The sequence below is a fragment of the Chiloscyllium punctatum genome, chromosome 37 (genome assembly GCF_047496795.1).
Source record: "Chiloscyllium punctatum isolate Juve2018m chromosome 37, sChiPun1.3, whole genome shotgun sequence".
NCBI lineage: Eukaryota > Metazoa > Chordata > Chondrichthyes > Orectolobiformes > Hemiscylliidae > Chiloscyllium > Chiloscyllium punctatum.
This window is the reverse complement of record NC_092775.1, coordinates 3972482-3994395: the sequence shown is the minus strand read 5'-3', so window position 1 is coordinate 3994395 and position 21914 is coordinate 3972482. Positions and strand designations below refer to the sequence as shown.

The window sequence follows — 21914 nt, the reverse complement described above, 5'->3', positions numbered from 1 at the left end:
CCAGGGAGAGGGAAAACAGTTGGATAGACAAGAGAATGGGTAAAGGTCAGCCTGGGAGAATCAATAGCTGTTAATGGGGACCATTAGTGACTGACAATGGCTTGTTTGTGGTAACTGCCCATATGATGACAAGGCCTGGTGTGTGGGGGTTGGTGTAAGGACATGGGAGAGCTCAATGGGTGGGTGGCATGGTGGCACAGTGGTTAGCACTCCCACAGTCCAAAGATGTGCAGGTCAGGTGAATTGCCCGTGGTGTTAGGTAAGGGGTAAATGTAGGGGTATGGGTGGGTTACACTTCGGTGGGTCGGTGTGGACTTGTTGGACCGAAGGGCCTGTTTCCACACTGTAATGTAATCTAATCTAATCTAAAAAAAAGCCCGTAAAATTGTTGAAGTCGATATTAAGTCCAGAAAGCTGGAGAGTTCCCAAGTGGAAAATGAGGTGCTGTTCTTCCAGCTTGTGCTGAGCTTCACTGGAGCACTGCAGCAAACCTGAGACAGAGATGTTGGCCGGGGAACAGGGTGGGGTGGTAAAGTGGCAGGGAACTGGAAGCTCAGGGTTTCTTTCTCGAACCGAACATAGATGGCCTACAAAGCAGTCATCAAATCTACACTTCAGCTCCCCAGTGTAGAAGGGATGACATGGTGAGCAGTAAATGCAGTGACTAGATTGTGGGAAGTGCAGGTAAAGTGCTGCTCCCCCTGGAAGGTGTGTCTGGGCCCTTGGATACTGAGGAGGGAGGAGGGATATGGGCAGGTGTTACACCTTTGGTGGTTGCAGGGGAAGGTGCCGTGGGGATGTTGGGAAGTGAAGGAGGAGTGGACCAGGATATCCTTGTGGATGGCTGAAAAGGGAGGGGAAGGGTGGATGTGTCTGGTGTTGGCATCCTGCAGGTGGTGGCTGAAATGGCGGTGAATGACCCTCTGGATATGGAACAACAACAGAAGTTGCTGGAAAATCTCAGCAGTTTTGGCAGCATTTGTGTAGAGAAATCAGAGTTAGCATTTCGGGTCCAGTGTCCCTTCCCCAGAACTTCTGACGTTCCAAAGAAGGGCCACTGGACCTGAAGCACTAACTCTGTTTCTCTCCATCGGTGCTGCCAGATCTGCTGAGTTTCTCCAGCAAGCTCTGTTTTTGAGCTTGCTCTCAGTGGTACTGTTTACACTTTCTCACCTGCTCCCTCAATGTCTTTCAGTAGGTCACAGGTTCAAGGCCAACCTCAGAAAGTTTAGAACAATGTTTCAGTGACACCTTTCCAAGCAGCAGTGAGGGAATGCTGTAGTAGGGACACAGGAGCAACTGTTTTCACAGTTTATGGGGATGAAGGGTTTGATAGAGAGAAATTATTTTGTCTAGTTGGGGGTGGAACATGGGTGTGATCTGAAAATTAGAGGCAGAATTTTCTGGTGTGAGATGAAGGATCACTTCCATTCATGAAGGGTCGTCATGGAGATGATGATCTAGTGGATTTTAATGATCAAGAGATCAGCTAATATTCCAGGGACCCATATTCAAGTCTCACCGTGACAGATGATCGAATTTGAAGTCAACAAAAATCTGGTTTACTCATGTCCTTCAGGGAAGGCAATCTGCTGTTCTTACCTGGCCTGGTCTACATGTGACTCCAGACCCACAGCAATGAGCAACAAATGTTCGCGTCCTGAGATGGAATAAAACGTTTGGAATTCTGTCAATGGAAATTGATGTCAAATTAGTTGTTATTGTGAGATTTTCATTCACCTGTGGTATTTAGGAATACAAGACAATGATGCGTGTATGGTGTTGGTTGCCAATCAGCCAGGATCCCATTGAAGATTTGATGGGCTGAATGGTCTCCTACTGTTCCAATGTTCTTAACAAACTTTGACTTGCAGAGCTTACTAATGACATACATGGAGGGCTAGTTACTGGTAGAATGCACAGAAATAATGTTGCATACATATCACACAGGTGAGCTGTACGCTGGGAATAACATTTCAGTTCCTTTACTTCTTGAGCTTCCCAAATATACTCCTTTAAACATCTTAAAGTGCTGACATAAAAACCCCATGTCACAGCTAAGACCTCACGATATACGGGTGGAGTGGTACAGTCCCTACCTCTCAGCCAGGGCACCCAGGTTTAAGTCCTGCTTGCTCCAGATCTGTGTAATAACTTCTCTGAACAAGTTGATTTGAAAATATCTATACATTTTGGATCCTTCAAGCACTATTGATTTGCATCAACTGTACGAGCTGTTTATTGAAGGACATTTAAGCGAGATTTGTTGACTGGACCATCCCTGAATCTCGTGTCAGTTTTAGTAACCTCTTCCTATGCAAAGCTAACGGGCTATTCATTATGACACTACCACTGATTTTATTGAGGAAGTTACTGTTGCAAACTATTAAACGTGGGTCAGAAAGCTGGACAGGAAACAGAAATGTGTGTCATTATTTTCACAGCTGTAGCTGCCTTACTGAGGCAGTGCTGAATAGATCTACCCGTGTTTCAGTGCAGGGATCACTCACGGTTGATGTTATTGCAGTAATCCATTTATTTCCTTCTACAGGCAATTCTTGTGGGCAATACTGAGCTACTAAAAACCTAAGGCCTCTGTCAGGGCTCTCTGCCACTGTGGTGTTTATTTTGGGAACTTCCTTGTGCAAAAACCCTGGTTATCCCATTCCTGAAGTCCCCCATGATAAGCAAGTCTCTGCTCTGCTGATGTTTTTTTCAAGGTAAAAACAATGACTGCAGATGCTGAAAGCCAAATACTGGATTAGTGGTGCTGGAAGAGCACAGCAGTTCAGGATGTTTTTTTCAGTTGAACAATCAAACCAGAGCTTGGCAAACAGATTCCCACTGGGAGAGAGTGAGGACTGCAGATGCTGGAGGTCAGAGTCAGAAAGGGTGTTGCTGGAAAAGCACAGCTGGTCAGGCAGCGTCCAAGGAGCAGGAGAGGCAACATTTCGAGTATAATCTCTTTAGTTTATGTTTGAAACGTTGACCCTCCTGCATCTCGGATCCTGCCTGACCGGCTGTGCTTTTCCAGCACCACCCTTTTTGACTGATTCCCACTGTAAATCCCATTGCAAATCCTGAAGGTTGTAGTCATCCCTCAGTGGTGGTGGGATTGGGGGGGGGGGGGGGGGGAGGGGAGGAGGGAGGTTAGGGCCCTGTTACAGACGGGGTGTGGTGGTCAGAACTCACTCAGGATCCCCTGGCCCCTAGTGTTTTTGGAGTTCTTACATTTCAGCTCACGACCCACCTTGAGGGAGCCCCCAGCCCCTGCTTTGGGAAGCTCTGAATTAAACTGAATCCCCCCTCCCCTCCCCCCACCCCACCCCCCCTCCAGCCTCCACCCTCCACCCCCACCCCCCCCCTTCCCTCTCAGGTGGATCTCACAAATCCCACTCTCCATTTCAGAAAGCCAGTCACCCTTAACCCCCGGCTAGAGAGCATCATCTGATCCTTTCTCCCGGGAAATTTTAAAAAGTGCCTCCTTTGAACGCTCTGGTGTTTGCTTGCGATCAGATTCCGTAAAGCCATTCGGCTCATCAAGTCTGCTCTGCCTTTCTATCATGGCTGCTATGTTTGTCAACCCCATTCTCCTGCTTTGCCAACATAACCCTGGCTCCCCTTACTCATCAAGAACCTATCTATAATCAGTGTGAAATACACTCAAAAGACTTGACTCCAGTCAGTTTAAACCTAACAGAGTAAACTCTGGCAGGGATCAGGATAGCAGGACATTAAACCATTACTGACTAGAGAAAGGAAGCTCTGCAGCTGCCTGCCTTTCTAAGAGGCGGGACTAAGAAGTTATGTAATCTCTTTACTCTTTCCTGACAAGGGGAAGTACAATTTATTCGACTGAACTGATGAACAGTTAGACGGGAACTGCTTTACTGGGCCATATACTGTCTGAGTGGTCAGAGGAGACTGCAGTCGATCAGGTTGTAGGAGAGAGCTGCGATCTCTGTCCTGCTCCAGCAGCTGGATGTGTGAACAGTCTGTGCATTCACGTTGGGCTCAGCTGGAGAAATCAATGCAGTTTCTGATCGTGTCAACAAGCTGGGAGTAACAGCAGGAATCTCAGGGCCCCCTCCAACCCTCGTCATGATGATTGCTGAAACCCTGTAGTCACTGGGCCCTCTCTAATTTTCAGGTAATTCAGGTTTTAAAAGAGAAAGTTGTTAAAATAAGTTAATTTTTGGAATTCAAACTTTAGGCTGACAGTATGTTCTTAGGCAGCTCCCCCATTTCAACTCCTGAGCCATTTTTTCTGATGAATTCAAGAGTGAACGACAAATACTCAAGGGACCAATATGTAACAGGATGTACATGTGCATGCACCGAGTATGTGTGAGAGTCTGTGTGTGTATCCGTCTCTGAGGTCTGTATGTAGGTGAGTGTGTGATAGTGACTCCGTGAGTGTAAACGTGGGGATAGTTCTGTGAGTCTGTGTCGGTGTGTGCATGTTGTGCGTCTGTGATGAGTGTTTGTGAGTGAGTGTGCACTTGTGTGTATGTCTGTCTGCCTTTGTGCATGCCTGCATGTTTGTTCATGTGTATCAGTGTATGTGTGTTTGTGTTTTGAGTGTGTGCACCAGTGCATGTGTGTGTTTGTCTCTGTATCAATGCATGTTTATGCGTGTAACTTTGAGGTTTTGTGTATCAGTTATGTCAGTGTGTGTACGCATGTATGTCTGTGCAAGTTTGATGTGTCTGTATCAGTGTGTGTATGTATCTGTGTATCAGGGAGTGTGAGTGTGTGTGCATGTATCAGGGTGTGTCTGGGGGTGTATATGTATTTCTTTGAGTAAGTGTATGTGTTTTTGGGCGGCACGGTGGCACAGTGGTTAGCACTGTTGCCTCACAGCGCCAGAGATCCGGGTTCAATTCCCGCCTCAGGCGACTAACTGTGTGGAGTTTGCACGTTCCCCCCGTGTCTGCGTGGGTTTCCTCCGGGTGCTCCGGTTTCCTCCCACAGTCCAAAGATGTGCAGGTCAGGTGAATTGGTCATGCTAAGTTGCCCGTAGTGTTAGGTAAGGGGTAAATGTATGGGTGGGTTGCGCTTCGGCGGGGTGGTGTGGACTTGTTGGGCCGAAGGGCCTGTTTCCACACTGTAAGTAATCTAATCTTGTGAGTTTGTATGAGTGAGTGTGTTTGTGTATATGAGGGAGACTCATGTATTTATTTCTCTTCCTTTGTGTTGATTAAGCTGGGATAAAGAAATGTTTTCAGCACAAATAGCATTCTTGATTTCCTATTTTAATGTCACGAGTTGAATGTGAGTTGGGGAGGGGTTTGGAGACTGCATATCCCACACTGGATGGCTGCATTAATGAGGTTTCCAGTCTGGGAAACAGTACAGGTATCACAATCAGCTTCAGTTCCCCAGGCCAGGGAGCGGACACCATCTCCTCGTCACGATCTTGTGATCATTCAGTGGGGAAAATGCATCAATGTGGACAGGAACAGGATTAGGAGTGGCAGCCTAACCTTGAGTTTGGGAGTTGAAATAAAATAGCTACAATACAGATCAAATCAAATACCATTGTTCTCTCTTTAATTTAATTGTGTCACTTTTCAAGAACTGATTTAATTTGCATTGAATTCTCCCTGTGACTTGGCCAATTCCTCTAATGAGACCTGAGGAGATGTGATAGTGTAAATGTTTGCAGAAAGCAGAATGCCATCTTTTCAGTAATTTGTCCTTCATGTGGGGTGTTCATGAGGAAACCAGGGTGGGGGGTGGTATAACCATGGGGGTCCAGTATCTGTTATAGCTCAGGGCAGATAATAAGCTGAATGAAAAGGCTACCAATCAGGGTGAGAACTTACACTGGAAAGTGTTCACAGAATGTTGAACATTCATGAATTTCTGTCACAGTTTTCAGCCTAAGGATTTGAACTGCAGTGCAATTAGGATGTCCAAAGTTGTTGATGAGAAATGACCATGTAATGCAAAAGGACAAACAAATGTCAAGTATTGGCCAGGACAGCTCAGAATGTGAATCAGTGTCTGATCATTTTTCAGTTTTGCTATTAACTCAGCTTTACTTAGGAGGTTTTGTGTAAATGTTACTGTTTGGTGTGAGGTTAATACAGTAATAAGAACTGGACTTGATCAATCTGCTCCTGCTCTAATGCTATTAGTTTGAGGAGTAACTGATTAACTAGAATATTCACCTGTTTGTAAGACCCCTTACAGAGTGTGACGGACTGGCCAACACAGTGACCCCCCCTCATCCCAATACAAAACTGTAGAAAGGAGAACCAGGAGGCTTGCCTTTTTACAGCATCTTTTGAAATGCTAACTCTATTTGACCAATGGAGTACTTTAGAAATGCAGTAACATTTGTAGTGCACAACATGCAGCAACCGATTTACAGGAGCAGGCCAGATGCTGGGACTCCTGCAGCAAGTAACTCACCTCCTGAATCCTCACAGTGTGTCTGCCATCTACAAGGCACAGGTCAGGAGTGTGATGGAATACTGCCCACTTGCTCTGGATGGGGGCAGCTCCAGAACCATCCAGGTCAAAGGTAACCCCCTGGATTGGTAACATATCGACAAACATCCACGTCCTCCACCACCAACGCTGAGTGGAGCAGAAATTCGGGGAGGCGATGGTCACATGGTATTATCACTGGCTTATTAATTTAGAGACCCAGGTAATGTTCTGAGACCTGCATCCATAGCAGATGATGGGATTAAAAATCCGAATTGTAAGTCGACTGGTGAATCCATTGTTGATTGTCAGAGTAAACCCATCTGGTTCACTAATGTCATTTAGCGAAGGAAATCTACCATCCTTAGCTGCTGTGGCCTACACATGACTCTAGACCCACAAGAACTGACCTATGGGCAATACATACTGGCCCATCCTGTAATCCTGCTACCTGCAATCTCTGAATAAGATTTAAAAAAACTCCTTAGATAGTGAAATAACTCCACAGGGGCTGGTATCCTTTATTTACCTGTGGAGAGTCATAGAGTCATACAGCACGGAAACAGATCATTCGGTCCGACCAGTCCATGTCGAACATAACCCCAAACTAAATCAGCCAAACTAAATCAGCTCCACCTGCCTGTTCCTCGCCCATAGCCCTCCAAACACTTCAAATTCATACATCTATCTAAATGTCTTTCAATGTTTGCAACTGTACCCGCATCCACCACTTCCTCAGGAAGTTCATTCTACACATGAACTACCCTGTGTGTAAAAAAAATTGCCCCTCATGTCTTTTTAAAATCTCTCTCCTCTCACCTTAAAAATGTGCCCCCATCTTGAAATCCCCCCATCCTAGGGAAAAGACACCTGACCTTAACCCTATCTATACCCCTCATTATTTTATAAACCTCGATCAGATCGCGTTTCATCCCCACTCTCATTTCCTCCGAGCCAGATGTCAGAGTGAACACAACCTCTGACACTCTGCTTTATTTCTTTTCTTCTTCACACTGACCCAGCTCCCTCCGAGCCAGCTCTCAGAGTGAGCAGAACTTCTGACACTCCTGTTTTTTTTTCTTTTTTACCCCCACACTCCTGCCTAACTGCGGTAGTGCTTATTTTTTCCCCAGCACCCATGGTGTGTATGTGCAGGTGAGAGACACAAGTTGCACGAATCTTTATTCGATTTCCACCACCAGGAAGATAGGAAAACACCCAAGTGGCCAGTAACAAGCACTGCCCTTCACATCAAAGGGAAATGCTGTGTGATCAAACAGTGAAGGGGAGGGCAGGGATTAAATCAAAATAGAGTTGGAGGGGAAATAATGCACTCCACTCCCTGTGGCGCCCACCTCTCCCTGAACAACTCCAGGGTGTTGGTGGATACCGTGTGCTACACTCTGCTTTATATCTGTCCACCAGGGCTTCCTGGACCAAATTAATAGCACCAACCCGGGAACTCATTTTTGATGAGGTTGAGCTGGCTGTCCTTGTTGCAATCACTACAGACAGCACCTTCCAAACCCAAAATCAAATCTAGATGGACAAGGGCAGCAGATACATGAGAACACCAGCTCCTGTAAGTTCCCCTCCAAACCACTTCCCATTCTGACTTGGAAATGTATCACCTTTCCATCAGAGTCACTGGGTCAAAATCCCCCGTTTCAGAAACAGTCACATTTCAGTGGGGAGGGAGTCACGTGTAGGCCAGACCAGTCCCTAAAACCCATTGGGAACCAGCTGAGTTTTTAACATGGCAACAAAATCAAACAAAGAACTGCAGATGTTGGAGATCTGAAACAAAACCAGAAATCGCTGGAGAAACTCAGCAGGTCTGGCAGCACCTGTGGAAAGAAAGCAGAGTTAATGTTTTGAGTCCAGTGATCCTTCCTCAGAACTTGATGGGTCAGTGAGATAGATTTTTACACAATAATTATCAAGGGTTAGTTTGAGGTTTAGCTACTACCTGGATTTGTTAATTGAATTCAAAATCCACACTGGATTTAAATCCAGGGCTCTCGAACTTTTGCCTGAGCCTCTGGTTTACTAACCCAATGGCACTGACTCTCCACATCCACCCTGACGGTGGTGCACTGATTGTTGCTGGCCAAGCAATGCTCATGTTTTTTAACAAAGCAAGTTCCTAGTCATAATTTAAAATGGAAAATACTGAAAGCACTTAACAGAAAAGGCAGCGTCTGTGGAGAGAGAGAAACAGAAGATCAGGCCAATGACCCTCCAGCAAATCTGGAGCAGTTTGGAGATGGAACAGAGTACAGAGGCAGAGAAAGGCAGTAAAAGTGGGGAACATCCCAAAGGGAAGATCAGTAATAGAGTGAGAGAAGAGATAATGGAAGGGGCAAGACAGTTGGGTTGTGGGGTGTGGACTCATCAGTAAAACAAACGCTGGGTCCAGAGGAAGTGTCAATGGCAACAGAAAATGATTGCCAACAGCTGCTGTCCAAAACCTGGAGTCCCGAGTTCTGATCCAAATCGTCGAACCCACAAGGTCTGTGTGTGCCTGTCAGAGGATGAGGTGCTGATGCTCAATCTTATACTGAACCCCTTGGCACAGTGCAGGAGACTGAGCACAGCGAGACCCATGTGGAAGTGGGCTGGAGGACTCAAAGGACATGTGACAGGAAACTCGCACCAGTGGATTCAGCTGTCTTACACAGCAGCAATCTAACCTGTATCTGGTCTCCACACGGTGGAGGAGGCAGCACTGCGAGCAGTGAATGTACTGTACAAAACCCAACAAAATGCAAGTAAATTTGTGAACATCTGTCCTTAGGGATCTCCTTCTCTGGTTAGTTCCAAGATCGATGTGTCCATTTATGGGCTGCAGACATTTGGAAGGGTATCAGAGCCTTGGAGAAGGTACACAGGTCCTTCACTGGCACAGTGACAACAATGAGGGGTTTCAGCGACATGGAGAGATTGTAAAAACCCTCTCAACAAGGAAGGTTAACAGGAGATTTAAAAGTTATTCAAATTCATGAAGGGGGAGAGTAAGGGCAGCATAGTGGCTCAGTGGTTAGCACTGCTGCCTCACGGCGCCAGGGATCCAGGTTCGATTCCAGCCTCGGGCGTCTGTGTGCAGTTTGCACATTCTCCCTGTATCTGCATGAGTTTCCTCCGGGTGCTCTGGTTTCCTCCCACAGTCCAAAGATGTGCAGGTCAGGTGAATTGGCCAAGGGAGATTGCCCATAGTGTTCAGGGATGTATAGGCTAGGTGCATTAGTCAGGGGAAATGTTGAGGAATTGGTATGGGTGGGTTACTCTTTGGTGCGTTGGTGTGGACTCTTTGGGTGAAATGGTCTGTGCCCACACTGTAGGGATTCTATGATTCTAAATAGTTTCCAATGGAAGGAATGTGAGTAACCAGAGGATACAGATTAGTAAAAGAAATACTAGTGGAAACGAAGGTAATGTTTAGTTCTATAGGAAATTAAAATACATATTTTAAAATGTGAAATAAGGGAACTACATTTATATAGCATCTTATACAACCCCAAGATGCCCCATTGTAAACGAGATACTTTTGATGGCTACCAATTGTGAGAAACACAGTTAGTAGCTTGCGCCACAGCAAGCTCCCACAGACAGCTACGTGATCATGACCCAAGATCATTTCTTTTAGTCACTGCGGGATAACAATTGGCTGGGAAACTGGAGAGGGCTGCCCAGAGTTTTGAACAGTTGAGCACATTCAAAGATGAAGGCATCAGTTGGGCATCTGGTCCGGGAGTCAGCAATCCCTCTGTGTTGTGTTGGGAATGTCGGTACAGATTAGGTGATCGAGGTTATTGCGAAGGACCCTTCTGAACCAGGCTACAACGACCCACCAAATCACTTCCCCAAACTACAGGCAACTGGTTATCGAGAAAGCAACTCAAGAGGATGTGGAATTTGAGGAAGAGCTAATTGGTCAAAAACACTGCAGTGAGCAGCTCCACTGAGAATGAGGCTTAAACCTGACAACTACCCAGGGCCATTGGTTGATTGATTGTTTGATTGATTGTTGTCACATGTCCCGAGATACAGTGAAAAGTGTTGTTTTGTATGCTGTATAGTCAAGCCGTACCAAATGCTGAACAGAAGTAGCCCCTCAGGCACCAAAATAAAAGACTTTCAGGAAATTACTTGGAATGCAAAATGTATTACAAAAGAATAAACCAGTCCATGAAAAAACTGAGCAGTACATAAAAGATAATTGGACATTTCATGAAAGCCTTTTGAATTAGTCAACACAAATGACAGAATTATGCACTTGAATAATTTTTGCTGCAACTTGAACATTCAGAGGGAGTGCTTCACAGTGAAAACAATGGTTTCTGTGTCTGTCCCTTACTCAAAAGGAATGGTCTCGATTGTCAGACTGGGATTGAATGGCCAATTGATCATGTGTCCAACTTATTCCAATGACATCTCAGATTCAATTACATGTGAGTGACACATAGTGATATTCAATTACATAGTGATATCTTCACTATGGATTTGCAGACAATTTGTTGATATCTGCACAGTCTAATCATGTCAGGAGCTGTAACTTCCTCCGCAGCATGTAAATACCAATGAAACATAACAGGTCCAGAGGGGACAGAAATGTAAAGGTGCCAAAAGGCTGTTTGCCCTTGTAGGGGAGACTGTGGACTAACAGACATAGGTTTCAAAAAGAAGTCTCCCATTTAAGACAGAGATATGGAGGTTATCTTTCTCTCAAGAGGGTCATAAGTCTTTGGGACTCTCTTCCCAGGGAGCAGTCATGTGGGGATCATTGGACACTTTCACTTCAGAGGTAGATAAGGTGTTCACTAACAAATGGCATGTGAAATGGTGATGCAAAGAGGATGTTGGCCTTCATAGCAAGAGGAATTTGAGTACAGGAGCTGGGATGTCTTGCTATGATTGTACAGAGCCTTGGTGAGAGCACAGCTGGAGCACTGAGTGCGGTTTTGGTCTCCTTACCTCAGGAAGAATGTTCCTGTAAATGGAGAGAGTGCAGCAAAGGTTTATCAGAGATAGCAGGACTGACAGGAATAAAAGGGTACAGGGAGAAAGCGGGATCGGGGGACTGAGTTGGATGATCAGCCATGATCATATTGAATGGGGGAGCAGGTTCAAAGGGCCAAATGGCCTACTCCTGCTCCTAGTTTCTGTATTCCCAAAAAGGGAGTTAATCAGGGATTTGCACTTGAGGCCATTGAATGACATGCTCCGAATTCACATGTTGGACACGAGCTGGAATCAGAGAGCTCGATTCAATGTGAGGAAAGACTCGTCCTAGTGTCATTGACAATTTGAGCAACCGGAACCACCAGCAAAACCAAGTTAGAAGGAAAAGGAGAAGGAAGTAAAGCACAGCATACCCCAAAAATAACCCCAATAAATGAACCGAATGTGAAACCTGCAGCCACTGGCGATGGCTTAGGCAACGGTAGACACATTTAAGAGGAAGCTAGTTAACTGAGAGAAAATTGAATAGAAGGGTATTTTCATGTTGTAGCCAAGAGAGAAACCACTAAAAACATTCAGCAAGGCCTGTGTGGAGAGAATCTGACTTAACATTACAGGTCATGGAGTCATTTCATCAGAATGTGCCCATCTCGATTTGGTGGATTACACTGGCTCTTTGTTTCTGACCTTGATTTTGAAATTCTCATCCCAGATTTGACATCCCTCCACAGACTCACCCCTCACTGTCTCTGTAGCCTCCTCACAACCCTCTGAGACCTCAGCCCTCTCTGATCCTAACATAATGTGCTCCATCATTGGTTGCCCAGACTCTAAATTTGAGCGGCACGGTGGCACAGTGGTTAGCACTGCTGCCTCACAGCGCCAGGGACCCGGGTTCAATTCCTGACTCAGGTGACTGACTGTGTGGAGTTTGCACATTCTCCCCGTGTCTGCGTGGGTTTCCTCCGGGTGCTCCGGTTTCCTCCCACAGTCCAAAAATGTGCAGGTCAGGTGAATTGGCCATGCTAAATTGCCCATAGTGTTAGGTAAAGGGGTAAATGTAGGGGAATGGGTGGGTTGCGCTTCGGTGGGTCGGTGTGGACTTGTTGGCCCAAAGGGCCTGTTTCCACACTGCAAGTAATCTAATCTAATCTAAATTCTGTGATTAGAGACAGAAAACTCTGTCAATATGATCAGCAGCTGTGGCAAGAGAAGCAGAACTCCACAAGTCTCTGTCTACCTCTCTATCTCCCTGGGAGATGCACCCTTTAAGCTTTAAATCTTAAAACCTTGAAAGTTTGATGAAGCTTTCAGTGATCTGTCCTTTTCTCTCTTTTTTGGATCAGACTTTGTTTCCTAATGAGAGTATGTTGCTGGAAAAGCACAGCAGGTCAGGCAGCATCCAAGGAGCAGGAGAGTCAATGTTTTGGGCATAAGCCCTTCATCAGAGCTCCAGCCTGAAACGTTGATTTTCCTGCTCCTCGGATGCTGCCTGACCTGCTGTGCTTTTCCAGCAACACACTCTCGACTCTGATCTCCAGCATCTGCAGACCTCACTGTCTCCTTTGTTTTATAATGGCCATGTGGGATACACTGGGAACCTATCATACGCAGGCACTAGATAAATGTACAAATATATAAAATAATAAGTGCTGAAAATGTGTTGCTGGAAAAGCGCAGCAGGTCAGGCAGCATCCAAGGACCAGAAGAATCGACGAATCATGCCCTGAAGAAGGGCTAATGCCCGAAACGTCGATTCTCCTGCTCCTTGGATGCTGCCTGACCTGCTGCGCTTTTCCAGCAACACATTTTCAGCTCTGATCTCCAGCATCTGCAGTCCTCACTTTCTCCTAGTTGATATAAAATAATAAGTCAATGATGAAGATGCATTCAAGTGGGTGAATGTTCGTGTAGAGTATAAATGACAGCAAGTTAGGCCAAATGGCCTGATTCTGTCCAGTCATCGCAGAACCTTTCAGAGGGAAGTTTCATTTTGTTTTTAGCTTTTGCTGAGTTTACAATCTCTTAGTAGGAGTAAAAGTTCCGCAGGAAAGTTTGGAATAAATTCTAAACATATTTATCACAGCAGAACTCTAATGTGAATGATTTCCCTGAAAGTTTGGAAAATGTCAAATTGAGTCATGAAATCTTCACCATGGAGGCCTCACTGTCCTGTCCTGAAATGGAAAGGCTGATTTTACAAAATGAAACAAGGCTGGTTTCGCCAGAAAATAACACCTTATTTCTCATTCTCCTTCAAAGAGAAAACTGATGTTGTGCGTTTACAAAGAAAACACTATTTCCTTGTGGGGGCCTGAAGCTAGACTTGGTTTTGATCACATTTAACAGACACAGCTGCCTACGTGTATCATACTGTGGTAAATGTGCCCTGCTCTGATTGGAGATGTAATCAATCATTAGAAGGAACCTGCATTCATGTAGCACCTTTTGCAACTTCAGAGCACCCCCAATGCTCTTTACAGCCGGCTAAGTATTTGAGAACTGTTCTTTGGAAAATTTCTGGGTTTATTCATTCAGAATTTGAGGAATAGGAGGTGAATTGCTTGGAGCACTTAAACTGATAGAAGATTTCAAAAGGACAGCAAGGTAAAACCATTTTCTCTGGAGGGGAAGTAGTGTCAATGGCTCAGTCATTCTGAGTTTGATTGGGTCAGTCTGTGTTAATCACTAGAGGCCTATGAACATTGATGTACAACAGGCTTTGGTTATGGGTCTGTTGCTGTCAACTGTGTGCATTAATGATCTAGACACGAATGTAGGAAAGTTGATCAGCAGGTTCACAGACTTATTGGAGCTGCAGTAAGTATTGAGACTGAGAACCTTATACTACAGGATGACAAAGACAGCTGGTCAGATGGACTGAACTGTAGAAAATGGAATTTAATCCTGTAAAGTATGAGGTGATATATTTTGGGGCACTTAGAAGACAAGGGAGTTATACATTGGATAGCGGGACCCCAGGAAGTACACAAGATTAGAGGGATCTTGCTGTGCATGTCCATAGATCCTTGAAGGCAGCATGGCAGGTAGATAAGGTGGTAAGAAGGCAACTGGGATACTTGCCTTTATTAGTCAAGGCATTGAATACAAGAGGAAGGAGGTTGTGCTGGAACTGTAGGTAACATCAATCAGGCCAGAACTGGGATAATGTGTGTGGTTCTCCACACTACAACAAGGATGGGATGGCACTGGAGAGGGTACAGTGGCGATTCACCAGGATATTGCCTGGGTTGGAGTGATTGAGCTGTGAAGACACACTGGATAGCTAGGGTTATTTTCCACAGAACAGAACAGAGTTCAGGAGAGGAGACAGAATCTGATTGCAACATTAAAATTAATTTCAAGACAGCTAGAATTCAAGAGTAGAGATGGATTGCTAAAGCTGTATATTACTCTGTTCAGACCACATTTAGAATATTGTGAGCTGTTTTCAGCCTTGTTTTATTTTTAGTCACCTGTGTGGGTGTCTCTGGCTCAGCCAGCACTTTACTGCCCATCCCTAATTTGCTGATGTTGATTAATTGGGCCAATGGACTGAGCAGTAGTAGATATAGTTTAATTTGCATAAATGCAAGATGTTGCATTATGGTACGACAAGCAAGAGCAGGACTTATAGACTTAATAATAGGGCTCTGGGTAATGTTGTCATTCAGAGAGACCTAGGGGTGCAGGTATATAATTCTTTGAAATTTGAGTCACATGTAGATAAGGTGGTTAAGAAGGCATTTAGTCTGTTTGCCGTCATTGCTCAGAGCATTGAGTACAGGAGTTGGGATGTCATGTTAAGGTTGTACTGAACATGAGACCATTTTAGTTAGCATAGACAAGTTGGACCGAAGGGTCTATTTATGTGCTGTATGAATTCCCTGCTATAGGAATGATATTATTAAACTGGAGAGGGTTCAGAAAACATTTATAAGGATGTTGCCAAGACTGGAAGATTTGAGTTATAAAGAAAGGCTAGATAAGCTGGAACATTTTACCTTGGAGCATCAGAGGTTGAGGGGTGATCTTATAGAGGTTTATAAAATCATGAGGGGTACAGATAAAGTGAATAGCAATGAACTGCTAAAGGAAGTGGTCAAAATGGGTACAGTTACAACATCCATTTACCCATCCAGATGGCTTTTCAATGTTATAATTGTACTGTCCTCCAGCACTTCCTCTGGCAGCACATTCCGTACACACACCAACCTCTGTGTGAAAAAAGTTGCCTCTTAGGTCCCTTTTAAATCTTTTCCCTCTCACCTTATGCCCTCTAGTTTTGGACTCCCATACCCTGGCATAAAGACCTTGACTATCTACATTATGCAAGCCACTCATGATTTTATAAACCTCTCTAAGGTCACCCCTCAGCATTTGCCCTGTCTTGTCCTGTTTGACTGTTCTAGGTTTCGATGACAATCCCCCTCATTCTTCTGAATTCCAGTAAATATTGTCCAAACTAATCCAGTCTCCTTTCGTGTGTCAGTCTGCCATCTCAGGAATCAGTCTCTTTCCTCGTGTGGTTCAGATATTGTTTACTGCTGCTTCTTAAAACACTTTGGGATTTTTTACTGTGCTACACGAATGAAACTTATTCTTGTTGTTTATGAGTCATTAGTGAACCTCAGTCCGATGGGATTCTCATCAGATTTCAGTTGATCCAGCCGGGATTGCAGTATTAATTTGATTGGTTATGGGCAGTCATCGGAGGGCTCAGCAATGTGTTAAGTATTATGGCCTTGATATTTTGCCTCAGACAAAATCCCAAGCCCCTGTGTCTGAAGTTCTGCACTTTTTATTATCAGGTTACTTTCAATTTCATCACACAAAAACTCCAACTTAAAACTACTGTCCATGAGTATAACTCACTATAAACAAAACAAAATCTCAACTCTCCATCACTGGAACAGGCCATTCTGTCCAACCAGTCCATGCTAGCCTTTATCTTTTTTCTTATTATTAATTCATGGGATGTGGGTGTCGCTGGCTGGACCAGTATTTATTACCTGACCCTAGTTGCCCCTTGAGAAGGTGGGGGTGAGCTGCCTTCTTGAACTGCTGCTGTCCATGTGTTGTGGGTTGACCCACAATGCCCTCATTCGGCAGAGTTGCAAGATTGTGACCCAGTGACAGTGAAGGAACGGCAATATATTTCCAAGTCAGGACGGTGAGTGGCTTGGAGGGGAACTTGCAGGGGGTGGGCTTCCCACATATCTGCTGCCCTTGTCCTTCTAGATGGAAGTGGTCGGGATTTGGAAGGTGCTGTCTGAGGATCTTTGATGAGTTTCTGCAGTGCATCTTGTAGATGGTACACACTGCTGCTGCTGCTGAGCATCGGTGGGGGAGGGAGTGGATGATTGTGGATGTGATGCCGATCAAGCAGCTGCTTTGTCCTGGATGGTGTTGAGCTCCTTGATTGTTTCAATATCAGCCTCATAAATGTTTGGACTTCCCCGTCCAGTGCCTCTATCACCTTTTACAGGACAGAGAGCAAAGTTTTCTGTACCACTGCAGGTGTGATCTAACCAATGTTTGACGTAAGTTGATAATAACTACTTTTCATAATGTCATAGAGATGTACAGTACGGAAACCGACCCTTCAGTCCAACCCGTCCATGCCGACCAGATATCCCAACCCAATCTAGTCCCACCTGCCAGCACCTGACCCATACCCCTCCAAACCCTTCCTATTCATATACCCATCCAAATGCCTCTTAAATGTTGCAATTGTACCAGCCTCCACCACATCCTCTGGCAGCTCATTCCATACACGTACCACCCTCTGTTTGAAAATGTTGCCCCTTAGGTCTCTTTTATATCTTTCCCATCTCACCCTAAACCTATGCCCTCTAATTCTAGACTCCCCCACCCCATGGAAAAGACTTTGTCTATTTATCCTATTCATGTCCCTCATGATTTTGTAAACCTCTATAAGGTCACCCCTCAGCCTCTGACGCTCCAGGGAAAACAGCCCCAGCCTGTTCAGCCTCTCCCTATAGCTCAGATCCTCCAACCCTGGCAATATCCTTGTAAATCTTTTCTGAACCCTTTCAAGTTTCACCACATCTTTCTGATAGGAAGGAGACCAGAATTGCACACAATATTCCAACAGTGACCTAACCAATCAATTTTATTCATTAAGCAATAAAACAGAGAGCTTCATTTGTTGCTTGTGAACCTGAACTGCAACTTGTCCCAATTTGTCTATCCCTACACCTTTCCTCCTCCACTCTGGACAGGTTAATATTCTCTTCATAAACAATGACCTTCCTCACTTTCTTATTAAAATGTAATGCTTCACATTTGTCAAGGACATTCGCTCGTGATAAGTTCATTCAGTAAATGTGTTGCAGTCTTCTACTTTGTTACCTCATTACTGGCTATCACTAAAACACAGGGTGGGGGGTGGCATCTGCAACTTTAGAAATTGTGAAGTCTGAATCATTCGTTGTATTTGTGAACAGGGCTCATTCCAGTGGATGAGTGTGGTGCTGGAAAAGCACAGCCAGTCAGGCAGCAACCGAGGAGCAGGAGAGTCGACGTTTCGAGCATAATCTCTTCATCAGGAATGGGGGAGGATGGCCCAAGGATGCTGAGAGATAAAGGGAAGGGGGGTGGGGCTGAGGGAAGGTAACTGGGAATGCGATAGGTAGATGAAGGTAGGGGAGAGGTTGAGAGGAGGGTGGAGTGAATAGGTGGGAAGGACGATGGACAGGTAAGACAGTTCAAGAGGGCAGTGCTGAGTTGGAAAGTAGAATCTGGGATAAGGTGGGCAAAGGGGAAATGAGGAAACTGGTGAAATCGACATTGATCCCGTGTAGTTGGAGGGTCCAAAGGTGGAAGATGAGATGTTGTTCCTCCAGGCATTGGGTGGCTAGAGCTTGGCGATGGAGGAGGCCCAGGACTTGCATGTCTTTAGTGGATTGGGAGGGGGAGTTAAACCCCATGGCCCCAAGACAGTGGGTTTGTTTAGTGTGTGTGTCCCAGAGATGTTGGGACCCTCCAACTACACGGGATCAAGGTAGATTTCACCAGTTTCTTCATTTCCCCTCTGCCCACCTTATCCCAGATCCAACCCTCCAACTCAGCACAGCCCTCTTGACCTGTCTTACCTGTCTATCGTCCTTGATCCAACCCTCCAACTCAGCACAGCCCTCTTGACCTGTCTTACCTGTCTATCGTCCTTGATCCAACCCTCCAACTCAGCACAGCCCTCTTGACCTGTCTTACCTGTCTATCGTCCTTGATCCAACCCTCCAACTCAGCACAGCCCTCTTGACCTGTCTTACCTGTCTATCGTCCTTGATCCAACCCTCCAACTCAGCACAGCCCTCTTGACCTGTCTTACCTGTCTATCGTCCTTGATCCAACCCTCCAACTCAGCACAGCCCTCTTGACCTGTCTTACCTGTCTATCGTCCTTCCCACCTATCAGCTGCACCCTCCTCTCCATCCTATCACTTTAGCCCCTACCTCCATCGACTTATCACATTCCCAGCTACCTTCCCCTCAGCCCCACTCCTCTCCCATTTATCTCTCAGCCCCCTTGGGCCACCCCCTCATTCCTGATGAACAGCTTATGCTTGAAATGTTGACTCTCCTGCTCCTCAGATGCTGCCTGACCAGCTGTGCTTTTCCAGCACCATAAAAGAATGATGAGAGAAAGATCAGGATAGTTGTGGGAAGTTGTGTGTGGAGCCCCAGAAGATAGGGGAAGCACTAAATGAATGTTTTTCATCAGTATTCATACTGGAAAAAGACAATGTGGTCGAGGAGAACACTGAGATACAGGCTACTAGACTAGGTGGGATTGAGGTTCACAAGGAGGAGGTGTTAGCAATTCTGGAAAGTGTGAAACTAGATAAATCCCCTGGGCCCGATGGGGTTTATCCTCAGATTCTCTGGGAAGCCAGGGAGGAGATTGCAGAGCCTTTGGCTTTGATCTTTACATCATCATTATCTACAGGAGCAGTGCCAGAAGACTAGAGGATGGCAAATGTTCAAGAAGGGGAGTAGAGACAACCCTGGAAATTACAGACCAGTGAGCCTTACTTCAATTGTGGGTAAACTGTTGGAAAAGGTTATAAGAGATAGGATTTATAATCATCTAGAAAGGAATACTTTGATTAGGGATAGTCAGCATGGTTTTGTGACGGGTACGTCATGCCTCATAAACCTTATTGAGTTCTTTGAGAAGGTGACCAAACAGGTGGATGAGGGTAAAGCGATTGATGTGGTGTATATGGATTTCAGGAAGGCATTTAATAAGTTTCCCCATGGTAGGCTATTACACAAAGTACATAGGCATGGGATTGAGAGTGATTTAGCGGTTTGGATCAGAAATTGGCGAGCTGAAAGAAGACAGAGAGTGATGGTTGATGGGAAATGTTCATCCTGGAGTTCAGTTACTAGTGGGGTACCGCAAGGATCTATTTTGGGGCCACTACTGCTTGTCCTTTGTATAAATGATCTGGAATAGAGTGCAGAAGGATGGGTTAGTAAATTTGCGGATGACACTAAGGTCGGTGGAGTTGTGGATAGTGCTGAAGGATGTTGCAGGTTACAGAAGAACATAGGTAAGCTGCAGAGCTGGCCTGACAGGTGGAAAATGGAGTTTAATGTGGATTCACTTTGGAAGGAGTAACAGGAATGCAGAGTACTGGGCAAATGGTAAGACTTTTGGTAATGTAGATGAGCAGAGAGATCTCGGTGTCCATGTACATGGACCCCTGAAAGTTGCCACCCAGGTTGATAGGGTTGTCAAGATGGCATACAGTGTGCAAGCTTTTATTTGTAGAGGGATTGAGTTTCAGAACTATGAGGTCATGCTTCAGCTTTACAAGTTTCGGAACCACGAGATCATGCAGCTGTACGAAACTCTGGTGCAGCCGCACTTGGAGTACTGCTTACAGTTCCGGTCACAGCATTATAAGAAGGATGTGGAAATGTTGGAAAGGGTTAAAAAGAGAGTTACTAGGATGTTGCCTGGTTGGAGGGAATGTCTTATGATGAAAGGCTGAGGGACTTGAGGGTGTTTGCGTTTGAGAGAAGATTGAGAGGTGACAACACAGATATATAAGATAATCAGAGGGTTGGATAGGGTGGACAGGGACAGCCTTTTTCCTCAGATGGTGATGGCTTACATGAGGGGACATAGCTTTAAATTAAAGGGTAATAGATATAGGAGAGATGTCAGAGGTAGTTTCTGTACTCAGAGTGTAGTAGGGGCATGGAACGCACTGCCTACAACAGGAGTAGACTCGCCAACTTTAAGGGCATTTAAATGGTCATTGGATAAATATATGGATGACCATGGAAAGGTGTAGGATAAATGGGCTTCGGATTGGTTTCACAGGGCGGCGCAACATCAGGGGCCAAAGGGCCTGTACTGTTCCATGTTCTATATTTACACTCTTCACATCAGATCTCCAACATCTGCAGTCTTCCCTTTCATTCCTGTGGAACACCACTCTGAATAACTCATCCCTAGAATCATAGAATCCCAACAGTGTGGAAAGAGATCCTTCAACCCACTGAGTCTGCTCTAACCCTCTGATGAACATCCCACCCAGAACCAGACCCCACTCTAGCCTTACATTTCCTATGGCTAACCCACCTAGCTTGCACATTCCTGCACAATTTAGCATCACCAATCCATCCTAATCTGCACATCTTTAGACTGTGAGCAAACCCAGGCAGACACAAGGAGATCGTGCAAACTCCACACAGTCACCCAAGGATGGAATCGAACCCAGATCCCTTGCACTGCAAGGCAGCAGTGCTAACTACTGAGCTACTGTACAACCCTATTGCCTCTACTCTTTGCTGTCTGTCTTGAGGCAGCAGGTTCGAAGATGGGAGGTGCTGACAGATTGTGATAGTTACTGGAAGCCCAGACTAAGGTTTTAGAGCCAAGAGTTGAAACTTAAATTGTAAGTTCAGGGTGAGGATGGGGTTGGGGGTAGGTGGAGTGTTCAAGGCAGTTTTGGTGGGAGAAAGGGAGGGAAGTAACCAACCGCTGCTGGTCTGGTTGCTAATGGCTTGTTGGTTTCGGGGGATCATTCCCAGTTAAGGGCTTGTGTTGCACCGGTATGTGAGAGATCCTGGGTTCAAATACTGGACAATCTTTCAGTTTGAGGCAAAAGATCTTATTTTGGAAAGGAGTCATGTGTCGGCATAGTCTTGGTGGGCCAAAGGGCCCATTGCTGTGCTGTACTGTTCTGTGTTTGTCTTAATCTTATTGACAAAGAAATCCATGAGCTCCGAGCAAATGGTTGGAGGAGAGAGAAGGGTTTAAGAATTTCTCATGAACAAAAACAGGCAGCGATTATCCTTGCGTTTAGGATATGTTAATAACAGTGTGTGGTTCAAACATTCAAAATCGGCTGCAAATGATGCTTTCCTTAGGCTTGTCAGACCTAGTGGTAAATGACTGAAATAAATGACTGTCACATCTTCACTCGTCTGTGTCCCATGGACTGAAGGGAGCACAGGTATGGCTTTACCACA

At 45.3% G+C, this 21914-nt stretch overlaps 1 protein-coding gene across 1 annotated transcript in view; it reads left to right on the top strand.

Annotated features, from left to right (window-relative positions):
• The first annotated feature begins 3867 nt into the window (after positions 1 to 3867).
• LOC140462813 (DENN domain-containing protein 3-like) overlaps positions 3868 to 21914 on the top strand; it is a 152304-nt gene continuing 134257 nt past the window's right edge. Inside the window, exon 1 of the mRNA XM_072556138.1 lies at positions 3868 to 4150. The gene's annotated coding sequence lies outside the window, so the exon portion shown is untranslated. The remainder of the gene's footprint in view (positions 4151 to 21914) is intronic.